The sequence below is a fragment of the Durio zibethinus genome, chromosome 13 (assembly GCF_047325235.1).
Source record: "Durio zibethinus cultivar Kanyao isolate XHJ-2024 chromosome 13, ASM4732523v1, whole genome shotgun sequence".
Taxonomy (NCBI): domain Eukaryota; kingdom Viridiplantae; phylum Streptophyta; class Magnoliopsida; order Malvales; family Malvaceae; genus Durio; species Durio zibethinus.
This window is the reverse complement of record NC_143174.1, coordinates 12,471,518-12,484,430: the sequence shown is the minus strand read 5'-3', so window position 1 is coordinate 12,484,430 and position 12,913 is coordinate 12,471,518.

Here is a 12,913-nt window from a genome sequence, read left to right as displayed (position 1 = left end):
GTCTTCATTCATTCACTAACAAATAAATCCGTCTTTTAAGGCATTACATAAATACGGAGGGGGTTCTTCTATCCGGCCGCTATCCATATTTGCATCTAAGCTATACTTACCTAAACAATAAGCAACTGCATTCCTTTTTCGTCCTACATGCATCAATGCACAGATGATAAAACTATCTATTAATTTCCTACCCTCATCCTGTATCATACCTATAGGAGAGAAATCAGACTCTTGCTGATGCACTTTCTTCCAGATTGCTAACGCATCCCCTTCAACAATTATAGATTGAAATCCCATATCTTTAGCAAAGTTTAACGCTTGAACAAACGTTTTCGCCTCCACCACAAACAGATTATCAACCTTATCAAACTTAATGGCACATACCCCCATAAATTGGCTGTTTGAGTCACAGATGACAACATATCCTCCTCCCTTTTTCTCCTTATGGTCCAATGCACCATCGAAGTTTACTTTGTAAAGACCAGGTCACGGGGTTTCCATCTATGATCTGTCATTTTTGCTACTTGGCTTTCTCGTTCCTGTGCATTGTTGAACTCATTAATGTACATCTCGACAATCTGCCTGGGATGTTGGAGTTCTTGCCTCCCCATGTGTCTCCTTGCTCCTGTTCGTCTAGTTCACCCAACTCGTTACTGCCAACTGTTGTGACTGTTCTTGATTGATTGTTCTTATCCACTCCTTCAACCATTCTATCTCCATGGTATCTTCCTCAATATGTCTTCCCATGTGTAGTGGAGTTGTTGCCAAACATCTCTTGCCACGTCACAGCGTTTAAGAGCATGGAGTATATTGTCTTTGCTTCCTTTTCACACTAACTGCAAGTCGCTTCAGCATTAATTCCCCTTCGTGCTAGACTATCTATGGTTGGCAAAATGCCACAACAAGCTCGCCACATGAAGATTTTTATTTTGTTTAGAACTGGTGCAGCTCGGACTTTCTTCCATAACCTGTTTTCAGCTTCTTTATTAGGTGACATGTTGTTTTCTTCTCGCTGGCAAATCAGCCTGTATCCGTTTTTTACTGAATATCTCCTAATCTTGTCATAATGCCACACCATAATATCAGGACCACCTTTCCTGCTTAGTGGTATTATGCTTATGGCTTCTGCTTCATCCACGTAAAACCTCTCCTGTAATAGCTCCATTTTTCATTTTTCATTTTTCATTTTTCATTTTCCATTTTCCATTTCCCTAAGTTATCGTCGATTAAATTTTCCACTAATTCATTCTCCATCCAGTCTCGGCTTGGTGATCGAATTAAGAAGCCCTCATTGAAAGGCACCCATTTATCACTCCACACCGGAATTGATCTCCCATCTCCAATACTCCATCAGGTGCCTTGCTCCAATATTGGTATGGATCCCCAAATGCTCTTCCACGTTAGGGAAGGGTTATGTTCCAACTTAGAGTTTAGGAAAGATGTCATTGGGAAGTATTTTGCCTTGAGCATTTGATGCGCCAATGTTGTGGGATCTATTAATAATCTCCACCCTTGCTTTGCCAGCATTGTCATATTAAAACTTTCCATCTGACAAAACCCCATCCCCTCTAATGCTTTTGGCCGACACATTTTCTCCCAGCTAAGCTAGTGGATTCTTTTCTTGTCATTGCTCTGCCTCCACAAAAAATTACTTAATATGCTGTTAAGTTCCATACAAAAATGTCCTTGGTAGCCGAAAACATCCCATGGTGTATGTTGGGATTGCCCATACCACAGCTTTTAGGGACCTCCTTGCCACCTTAAGAGAACATTGACAATTTCTTCCTGCTAGGCGATGGTGCATTCTGTCTTTCAATTCTCTGAATGCTTTCCTCCTATCCCTGCCCACCATTGATGATACCCCCTTGTATTTCTCCATGTTGCTGTGCCTTTAATTACCAGTGCCTCTTTGATTTCTAACTTACTGCTTTTCATTATGTTGCTGCTAAAATAAATAGCCGACTTAGCAAAGTTTATACACTAACCCAAACTGTCTTCATTCCTCAGCATGTACCTCATCACCTTGCTCTCCGTTCTACTTGCTTTGGCAATTAGGATACTGTCATCGGCGACGAACAAACGAGTAGTCCTAGGTCTAGTCCTACTTTCTTGTAGGCCATTCAGCAATCCCTCCATTTGATATTTATGCAACAGTGATGATAATCCTTTTGTGCACATTAGAAACAAGAATGAAGAAAGCAAGTCTCTTTACCGGAGGCTTATTTTAGGCTTAAAAGAGTCTGTGATATCACCATTAACCAGAATAAAATAGGACACAGATGAAACACACTTCATGATCAAAGTAGTCCCTTTTTTGTCAAATACTAGCCTAGTCATTAGTTTTTCAAGAAAGTTCCATTCCACTCGATCATATGCTTTGCCCATATCTAGCTTTAGAATAAAGTATCCATCCCTCCCATGTTTCTTGCTTTTCAAAGTGTGCAAAAGTTCATAAGCGACCAAGATATTGTCTGAAATAAGACGCCCAAGGACAAAAGCACTTTTAGTTTGGCTTATGAATACTGGTAGTACAGATTTGAGTCTATTTAATAGCACTTTTGCTAAGATTTTGTATATGACATTACAAAGACTGATTGGCCTGAAATGCCTAACACAAGTAGGTTCTTTTATTTTTGGGATGAGAACAATGTGTGTGTGATTAATATCATCAAATTCCCTCTCCCCATTAAGACATGCTAGACAATAGCAAAACCTTAGCAGCCAGCTAGCCAGTTGGATCTTAATTTGATCATTTGCATATTTGTATCATATAAAATATTAATAATTTTTATCATTTTTTATACAGAAACTGTATATTGTAATTAGTGTCAACACAAAAAATTTAAAATGCATTTTTTTTGTTTTTTTTTTAAATCCATATATACTTTTTTAATTTTAATTTATCACTTTTATGTCTTATTTCGTATTATTTTTATGTCAGGTCATCGTATCATTTTTTAAATTATCAAATTTTGTTGGATCATTCTCAACATTTCTTTTATCTATTTGATGCAATAATTATGCATGAAGTACAGAGGAATGTAATTCACAAACGAGTTAATTATATTTTTTATATTTGAATTCTGAAAAAAAAAATATAAATTAGTATTTAAGGAATTAAAATGTACATTTTGTACCTTAAACTTTCAAATTATATATTATGTTAATTTAAACTCTAATCTCGTTAATTGTACCAACTTACAAATATATAGCGTTTGATCAATATTATCAAGTTATATATTCAACACATATATTATAACATCTTTTTTTAATATAAATTAAAAATATATTTTTTATCTTAATCATAAAAATGGTAAAAAATCGATCAATTATTATTTATCATGTGGCATCCACTTGATGTTTTTACAAAATATTTAATATTTTTAGGCTATGTTTATTTCACAAAAAATAACTTTTGAAAAATAATTTTTGTATTTTTGGGTGCTTATTGGATAAAAAACTAGTTGATCAATAGAATATATCTTACAGTTTAATGGAAATTGAAATTATTTTTTTTTTATGTTGTCTTTCCTTTTTCAAAAGGGAAAAATAATTTTCTAAAAAAAAATAATCTATTGGTAGAACTACGTCCAAGCTCATAAGCAAAGCTCTACTCAAGTTAGATCTTTAACATGAATTTTTTTAACTCAAACTTAATTTGACCTTATATGAAATATTATTGTATTAATAAGAAACATTTTTATTTAATCTTACTTAAAAATTTAAAATATTAATATTAAAAGTCTTCAAATATTTTATTTTAAATATTTTTATAATTAAACTCAAGTTAGACATTGGACATGATATTTTAAATTTGAAGTTGATTTGACTTGACCTTCTATATTATTATATTAATAAAATATTTTTATTTAATTTTAATTAAAATATTAACATATTAATAACATATTAACATTAACAGTATGTTGATATTTTTATTTAAATATTTCTATTTTTATATATTATTAAACATAAATATTTTTAATATTTCAATAATAAATAGTATTATTTTATTCTTTTAATAATAAATAATATATTAAATAATATTTTATTATTTTAATAATTAATGTAAAATAATATAATATTATTATTTTCATAATATGAATATTTTTAATAATTCCTTAACATTTTTCAATTTAAAATATATTATTTTTATATTTTATTGATATATCTATTTATATTACTATTTTAAAAAATGTATAAATAAATAGTATTTGTGTTATGAATTAATAATAGATACTTTCATTGTAAAATATAACTATCTTAATAGTATAAATAATTTTAATATTTAATAATAAATATTACTATTTTTTAATATTATTCTATAAAAATAATATTTTAAAAATAGTAATACTATTTTAATTATTTAAAATATTAATATAAATAATAAATAGTTTTGTTTTAAGTGTTTTTTATATTAATATAATATAAATATTGTTATTAAAATATAATTATTTTTTAATATTAATAATTTAAATAATAAATTATTTTAATATATTTTAATAACAAATCATTTTTAATATCTTAATAGTTATGTCAATATTATTTAAAAAAACAAAAATTTCAAAAAACAACTAAATAACAAAAAAAATATTTTTTATTAACTCATCCAAATAACAAAAATTATTTTACTTTTTCAGAAAATGTAAATATTTTTCAGAAAACATATTTTAGAAGTCAATTTTCACAAAACAAATGGAAGTTTATTTAACAAATAATATGCATATATATATAATAAAATTATACTAGCTAGTTAAATATTATATAAACGAGTTAGTTTAACAATATTAAATTTTGAATTAAAATTATATCTAATTTGAAAGTTTATATTGCAAATTATATATTTTAATTATTTAGATACCAATTTGTATGTTTTTTCAAAGTTTAATTATTTATATATATATATATATATATAATTAAGTAAACTAATATATTAGTGGGATATTTGTTTTAGCACTTGTTGTGGAAAAAAAAGTGAAAAATGAAAATTAAGCCAAAGAATTGAACATAATTTAGGTAAACACAAGTGTTTTAGTTGGGTGGCCATGGTGTTGTAAATCGGTCAGAGGCTATTAAAAGCGACAATGCTTAGAGTTTTGCAACTAAGGCATATTCTCCTTTTCAATTCACCGTCTGGCCTTTGGAATCTTTTTCCTCCATTTGAAGATAGCGTGACTGTGCGTGTGCATTCATATATATATATTCAGCACAGTAGTTTTCCATGTGATAGCCTGCTAGCCATAATGCCGCATCATCCACACAATGCCACTTGCGTGTACATAACCAGAAAAATGGCAGGTGTCATTCCGTTTCTAAAGGTAATGCCAAACGCCAAACCAACTTTGCCAGGTAAATTGTGCTCATTGCCAATTTGAGAAATATGATGAAAAGTGGAAACCATAAAGCCAACTTGCATTATCTCTTTTCTTCTTCTTCTTCTTCTTCTTCTTCTTTGTTTTTTTCTTTTTTCTAATTAAGGTCAGTTAAACATCAGTTTAGAATAACAATATGTCATTGAGGACCGAGCTGGAGGTCTTGGTCAACAATTAATGTAGGAGTAACTAATTACAAAGGAATAATGTTTCATGAATTGGATTCAAGTTTATCATTTTTTTGGCCTTCAAATAAACATTGATTAGAAAAAATATATATTATATTTACATATAAGATCATCATGTAAACTGCAAGCAAAAAGCTGCCTGTTTGGTGAGTGGGAGACTGGGATGGGGGAGGAGGAATGGAGAGAGACTGTTTGTTAGCACATTTTTTACAGTGATTTATTTGGCTGATTCAAGTTACTATATACATAATATCTATTCTCCCCTCAAACTCAAGAAGCCATAATTTTTCATTATAAAATCAAAATTATATTCCCCGCCGGATAAACATTTAGACAAAGGTTACTATATTTATTCATTGATCAAGTATATATGTATATCTATATATCAGGTTCAACTCTCTATGCAAATGATAAAAATGAAAAAGTACATGAGCAAGCAAGTAGTAATTAGGATAGCTTTTTACATATAATTATGGCATATAATTTCAGTAGAAATTAACTTGATTTCAATTCACACGAGTTAATTGAAGGCGATATTGACAATATATATATATATATATATATATATATATATAGATGGCAAGATGATGTACAGTAGATATTATATATAAATTAAGGAGAGAATAAACAAAATTACGAATAATAAAAAACTAATATATAAGTTGCAAGATGTAGCCATGCATGCATCAATGTCTTTGTATACCTTATAAGTTGATTGCAAACTAATAATTCAATGATTATGATGAGATGACAACAATTAACACTACCAAAATTATCTTTAGTACCACATAGTTTTACCTGACCGAATTTTTCTATCGATAACTATCGATGGATTATCGATAAAATACCGATAATTTAATTTTTATTTTTATTAACACTTACATTTTTATTACATTCACATAAATTTTTAATCTTTATTTTACATCTCAAATAAGCCCTAATACTTTAATTTATATCTAAATTAATTCTTAACTTTTAATTTGTATCTAAATAAACTCTTAACATAAATCAATATTTTGTTTAACACAAAGACTTACTTAATACAAATCAAAAAATAAAAACTTATTTTAGTATAATAAAAATATAAATATTTATTTAAATAAAGTGATAAAATTGAAGAACTCTTTTAATATTTTAACCTTATATTTATAGAGAACAATATCATTATTTCCATGCTTTTATAAAATTTATTTAAAATTGAAATTGAAGCTTAATTTAATTATTAATATAATTATTTTTAAAAATTAACATCTAACAAATCTAAAATTTAAATTTCTATCACTTGTGATCGTTTTACTTATCCTCAAATTATATCATTTAAAAAAAAATTAGAAAAAGTTCTTTTGCCGCACGTTTAAAATCATTATTACCAATCTCTAAATCCCCAACATACCAATGCACAGCAGTTTGAATTGTTTCATCTTAAAGCTAGGAAATCACAGCTCTCGGGGATTAATTACCTTCGCTTCTCTTCTGTTATGAGAAATTTTTAATTGGTCTATAATAACTAATTAAACAAAACATATCTAATTTCTTTTTTCACATCTTTTGCTTACGACTCTGACATTTGAAGAAGAGGGAAAAAAGTATAATTTTTTTTTTATAGATTATTTAACAAAATTCAAAATCATTAAACCAACCGAAAATTTATACTTAATTTGCTGATCAATATTTAAGAATTGGATATGTACCAAACACATACACACACCAAAAGAATCTCTTCTGCTACGTGCCTCCTAGCTAGTGGTAAGAATTAGTTGTATATTAATTAACGTAGCATTATAGATTTAATAATTTAAAATATAATAAATGATATAAAAAATTTAAAAATAACTCGATTTAAAATTTTAATAAAAATAATATATGAGTTTAAAAAATAAAAAATATATATTTAATTTTTTTTATAAATACAAATTATAACACATAAATTTTTTTGTAAAATATAATATAAATTTATAAATTATTAATATTTTATATGACATGAATATAAAATCATAGCAACTTTTAAGTAAACAATAGATTAAAATATTAAAAAAATAATTGAACTTTATCATTTTATTTAAATAAGCTCTTATATTTTTATTATACCTAAATAAAATTTTTTTATTTATATCCAAGTTATCTTATTTCAAGTGAAAAATCAAATTTATGTTAAGATCTTATCTAGCTATAAATTAAAAGTTAAAAATTTATTTAGATACAAATTAAAATTTAAAGAATTTATTTGGATGAAAAATAAAAATTAAAAAATTAAAAAATTAGTTTTATACAATAAAAATATAAAATATTAAAATTTTTTATTATTTTAATCTAGACAACAATAAAATAGATGGACGTCTTTAATTGGGCCTTGTTCATTTTCTGAATTAAAAAACAACAAATTTCCTAAAAAAAAGTTTACTTGCTATTGGAGCCTTATTAATTAATCCAGCACAAAGTCCTGGACAGGATGGGCCACATGGTTCGCTGGCACTAGCCGCAATTACTAATTGCAAGTAGTATTACTTTTTCGGACAGCTGAAACTAATCTATTACTCCTATCTACCAATCGTACAACAGTATCATTGTTGTATCGTATATCATGTACAGACCGCTTATGCGGTTATGTTTCTTTTTTATTCAATTTTACGTTCCATTAACTTTTTTCTTTTGGGTATTCTTTTACATAATTTATGATCATTTTGATTAGGGTAAGCACTCTTTGATTCCGTATTCTAGGGCCACTGTAAAATTCAAAAGAGTGTTAGCGAGAGATAAGATAAATCGACAAAAAAACGACCCTTTTCTATGCTGACGAGCGACGACCCCAAAAAGATCGGCTTCCATAGTCCATATAAAACATAGATTTAAAATTTTGAGTAATTCATTGACTCGAAGCTTGTAAGCAAACAGCAACTTGGTGGAAATTTAAGCCTCGAAACTTTTACAATGAAAAAGAAATTAACCTGAAGCTTGTGTGCGTGCAAACACTAGCTATACAAATTTGAGAATACATCATTTATATTTATTATAATATAATTAATCAATTATAATTTAATATTTTATATTATTAAAAAAATTATGTAAAGTTCACATTGTAAATTTCTATATTATATTTTATTATGATTAATTAATTATAAAATTATAATAAAAATAAGTTACAAATGAAATACTTTACAAATTTAGGCCACGCAAACACAAAGAATCAAATGCTACTTCTCTTGCATAACTACTAGGTGGCATGCTTGGCTCCGATTGGGTTTTTTTAAGTTAAAATTAGTATAAATCATTAGAATAAATGTTAAACTTAAAAGATAGTTTTATTCAGAAATTATTTTTCATGGAAAAAATATTTTGTTTATTCAGTCTATAAAGTAAATATTATTTTGTTTGGTTTATTTTATTCTTGTCGATCTTGTTTGATCTAATCATTAAAGCATATTGTTCCAGCATTGTTCCTAAATTGAGACTTTTTTTTTTTTAATATGTATTAGTAAAGTTTCAAGAACATTTGGTATGGTAAATGTAACATTGGTCTCAAACCATTTCACTTAAGAATATTGATAAAAAAGAAGAAGCTTACATTTACCAAACTATTTAAAGTCTAATAAATCTTCCAATCCATAAACCTAAAAACCCTTAAAATCTTTCTTTAAAAAAAGCCAACCGTAAAAAAAAAAAAAAAAGTGCTAAAGATATGTTTAGGATGTGTTTGGTATTAAAATTATAATAGGATAAAAATAATATAATATTAAGAATAAGATTAAATTAAATAATATCATTTTATCTTGTATTTAATATATGTAAAATTTAAAATATAATAATTTATTTACTAATTAAAATTATCTTTTCTTAAAATTTATATAATTTAAATTATTTATATAATTTTTTAGAGTATAATAAAATATATATGTTTAATCTCATAAATTAAAAATAATTTTTTATTTTAAAAGAATTAAATTATTTTATATTAAAAGGATAATTTATTTTTTTATAATATTTTTTTAGATATAAATAAAAAATTATTATTATTTTATTTTATCTATCCTTCTGTACTAAATATTACCTTTAAAAAAGAATAGAGATATTAGATCTGCAGTTGAAGGGTTTAAAGCATGTGATGTTATTTATGTTATGCAAAGGACAAAAGGAGATACGAGTAGTTATAAAACCGTACAAGAAAAAAAACTACAATGAAGCAAATATGGGATTGACCATTTGGTGGTGGAAACCAGAAAAAACCAAACACAACCCAGAAACCCCGGTGGCCACTGGACAATTCCCTGACAAAATTCTACTGTTACAAAAAATTGACAGCTCCCCTCAAATCTCAACTGTTAAATCTCCGTTCTTTTTCTAAAAAATTAGTATAAATATGCCAACAAAAACAGAAAAGGAAGACGAAGAAAACACATGTCAAATCATAAGTGATGCGGATATATGAATATCCTAATCCTTTGCTTTGCTTTGGGGCTGTATAATCGGCTTGGATAAGTGTATAAAATGGTTTTAGTGGGCAACACCACTCCGGGTTTTCTTGCCGACGGCCCTAATCCTTGGATGGTTGGTTTTGACGAGACAAAACAAGTTGCATGTCACATCATTTCATTCAACGTAATTACTTTTCCTTTTCCCCTTGTACAATACAAACAAAAGTTTATGGAAAAGGACTGCTTTGATAAGTCGTGACCCAAGCACTCAAAAATCTTCTTGGAGCTATAATTTTTTTTGAAAAAAATATTGCAGTTGGAAAATATATATATATATATATATATTACAATAGCTAAAATTTAAATTATAAATTTATTAGGTATTATTTTTTAAAAATAATTATATAAATAAATTAATTAAGTTAAAATTTTTTTTTTATCTATGTACCTATTCAACCATCATTTTTATTTTATACGAAAATAATAATAATAATAATAATAAATTTTAAATTAAAAGTTTGTCTTGCTTTGAAGGAAACACGTGCTTCGCTTGTATTGAAGTATTACTCAGACTCAAAAGAGGATGTCCCCCTTTATAATGCAAGAAAAAAGAAATGGTAGTTGTAATATTATATATATATATATATATCAATTGCAAATCAATTTAAACAACAATAGATAATGGAGCAATATGGATGGAAAATGGAGAACGGTTGCGACTGTTTTCTTCTAATCTTCTCCCATTAATTGGTACCTTCCCCTTTTCATATGAAACAAGTCTAAAATAAAAAACAACACATTAATTCTTAAAACTAAAAGGCTGTTAAGCAGGTTCCCGTTAACCCAATTTATTAGGTTTGAGTGTCCACAATTATTACAACTACAAAAATATTAGTGTCTTCCACATGTGATTTATTTAAAAAAAAAAAAAGAAAAAGACAGAAGAATGATAATTAATATTTTAGCTTTCAAACTTCCGAAGCACTTAAAGAAAATGTGCCAAATGATAGGTTCAGACTTGGGTGGATGCTTAGAAGGCAATGAAGTGGGCCGCTTTAACTGAATACAAAGATTGGTGACCACATACACGAGGAAAAATAACAAATTAAGTTGAATTTGTCCGTTGTTTCTTCAAACCTAAGTAGCCAGCTTCAACAACTTTAATTTCCACAAACTATATCATTTTTCCAGATATTTTAATTAGTTCCAACAATGATTAGACAATGAAGGTTAAGTTGCCTATATATTTCCTTTTCATTTTCAAGCTTGCTTTTGTTCCAACTTTCCAACACATTCTCCTGTAACCTACAAAGTTTGGTAATTCTCCTTGAAAGATATTCATGTCTCCTTTCAGTGTTTCCGTTGTATCTGAGACAATAAACAGGCTGAAAAAATTAACTTACCTAGGTGCCTGAGATCAAATTTTGCTGGACTAGCGGTATTGCTATTAGACACGTGGTATCCATGTGAGCACTTGAAACATGATAGTGGGTCGGTTACATGGGATCCTGATTTAAATTGTCCGACCTAATAAACTCATCTAATTACGGTGTACAAAAGCAATATGGTCAATTCCTCTGTAATTAAACAAACCAAAAATCAATAAGAAAACATTTTCTTTTAAATGCATTTAACTTGTACAGCAGCAATCCCAGCCCACCCACCCCCCCGCCCTTTGTTTTTTTGTCTTCCTCCTTTTACAAGTCCGCAAAGTTTTGAGCTTCGTTGTGAATCAGCATTGTTAGAGCTTGATTAGACCCAAACTCTTTCATATTCAGGATCGAGTTCATAACGAAGACCAAATGGGCCAATATGTCATTAGATGTAGATGCGACCCAACCCCAGGTTGTGGTCTTGATGTTATTTGTTAATATTTGCTAGCCTTGTTATGGTTCAAGAAGAAAACTTGGGCAAGCATTGATGCCTTATCCTAATAAAAAAGGTGTTTCGTATAAAAAAAATCAGAAAGGTATTTTCCTTGCAACTTTCAGTTCCAAGAACATTTTTATACGAGGAAACTAATAAATTCTGACATCTCCAATTATCACACAAATCTTTCCAATCACTTAAAAAAAAAAAAACAATTTCGTAAGTTGTTGAAATGTTAAAAATTTGTTCCAAAAGCAAAGGTAACGAAAGAGAAAATTGACCATATACACTGTTGTTTTCAATTTTCCCAGCAAAGGGTTTGCAAAGGAGAGATCGTCTCATTACATTCATTTTTCATGGGAAAATATAAAAAATTTTTCTCATTAACTTCTTAAAAATCTTAGCTAACAATAACAACTGCACGAACTAATTAAGACTATTATTTGTTGATAATTAATGAGTTATTTATGTTCTAGTTTGACTGATATATACAGTCTAAAAGTATATGCAAATTGTTTTAGTTTTGAAGAAAAGCTAGGAATTTACATGAATTGTGTATTGGAATTGATTTTGAACTTCAATTTTTAAGATAATTTTTTAGACAAAATCGTAAAACTCAATCGATCAAAGAAGATCATATTTTATAAGTTGATATAGATTTTAATATTTGTTATCAGAATCGGTTAGATATTAATGATGTATTATTGAAGATAATGAGCTTTTATTGAAGTAGAAGAGAATTTCATAATTCTAACAAAAAAAATCATAAATCTTACATCAATTATATATTAAAATTAATCTTAAAATATAAATACTTATATCATTTTTACCTTGGGAAATATATTTTTGAGATAAAATGGTAAAAGTTTAATAAGAACAAATAATACTGAGGTGTACCGTGATATAGACCTTGTGCAATCTTTTCGTATCAGCCCAAACCCGTCACGAGAAAAAAAAGAAACTCATACTGACACGGATTTGTTTTGTCCTTAAAGCCCAAAAGGGCCGAAGGGGTGGCGGTGGGTATTCCTCCTGTTGCCTGCATTATGTTAGCATTAGCTATTGCATTTGTCCTTTT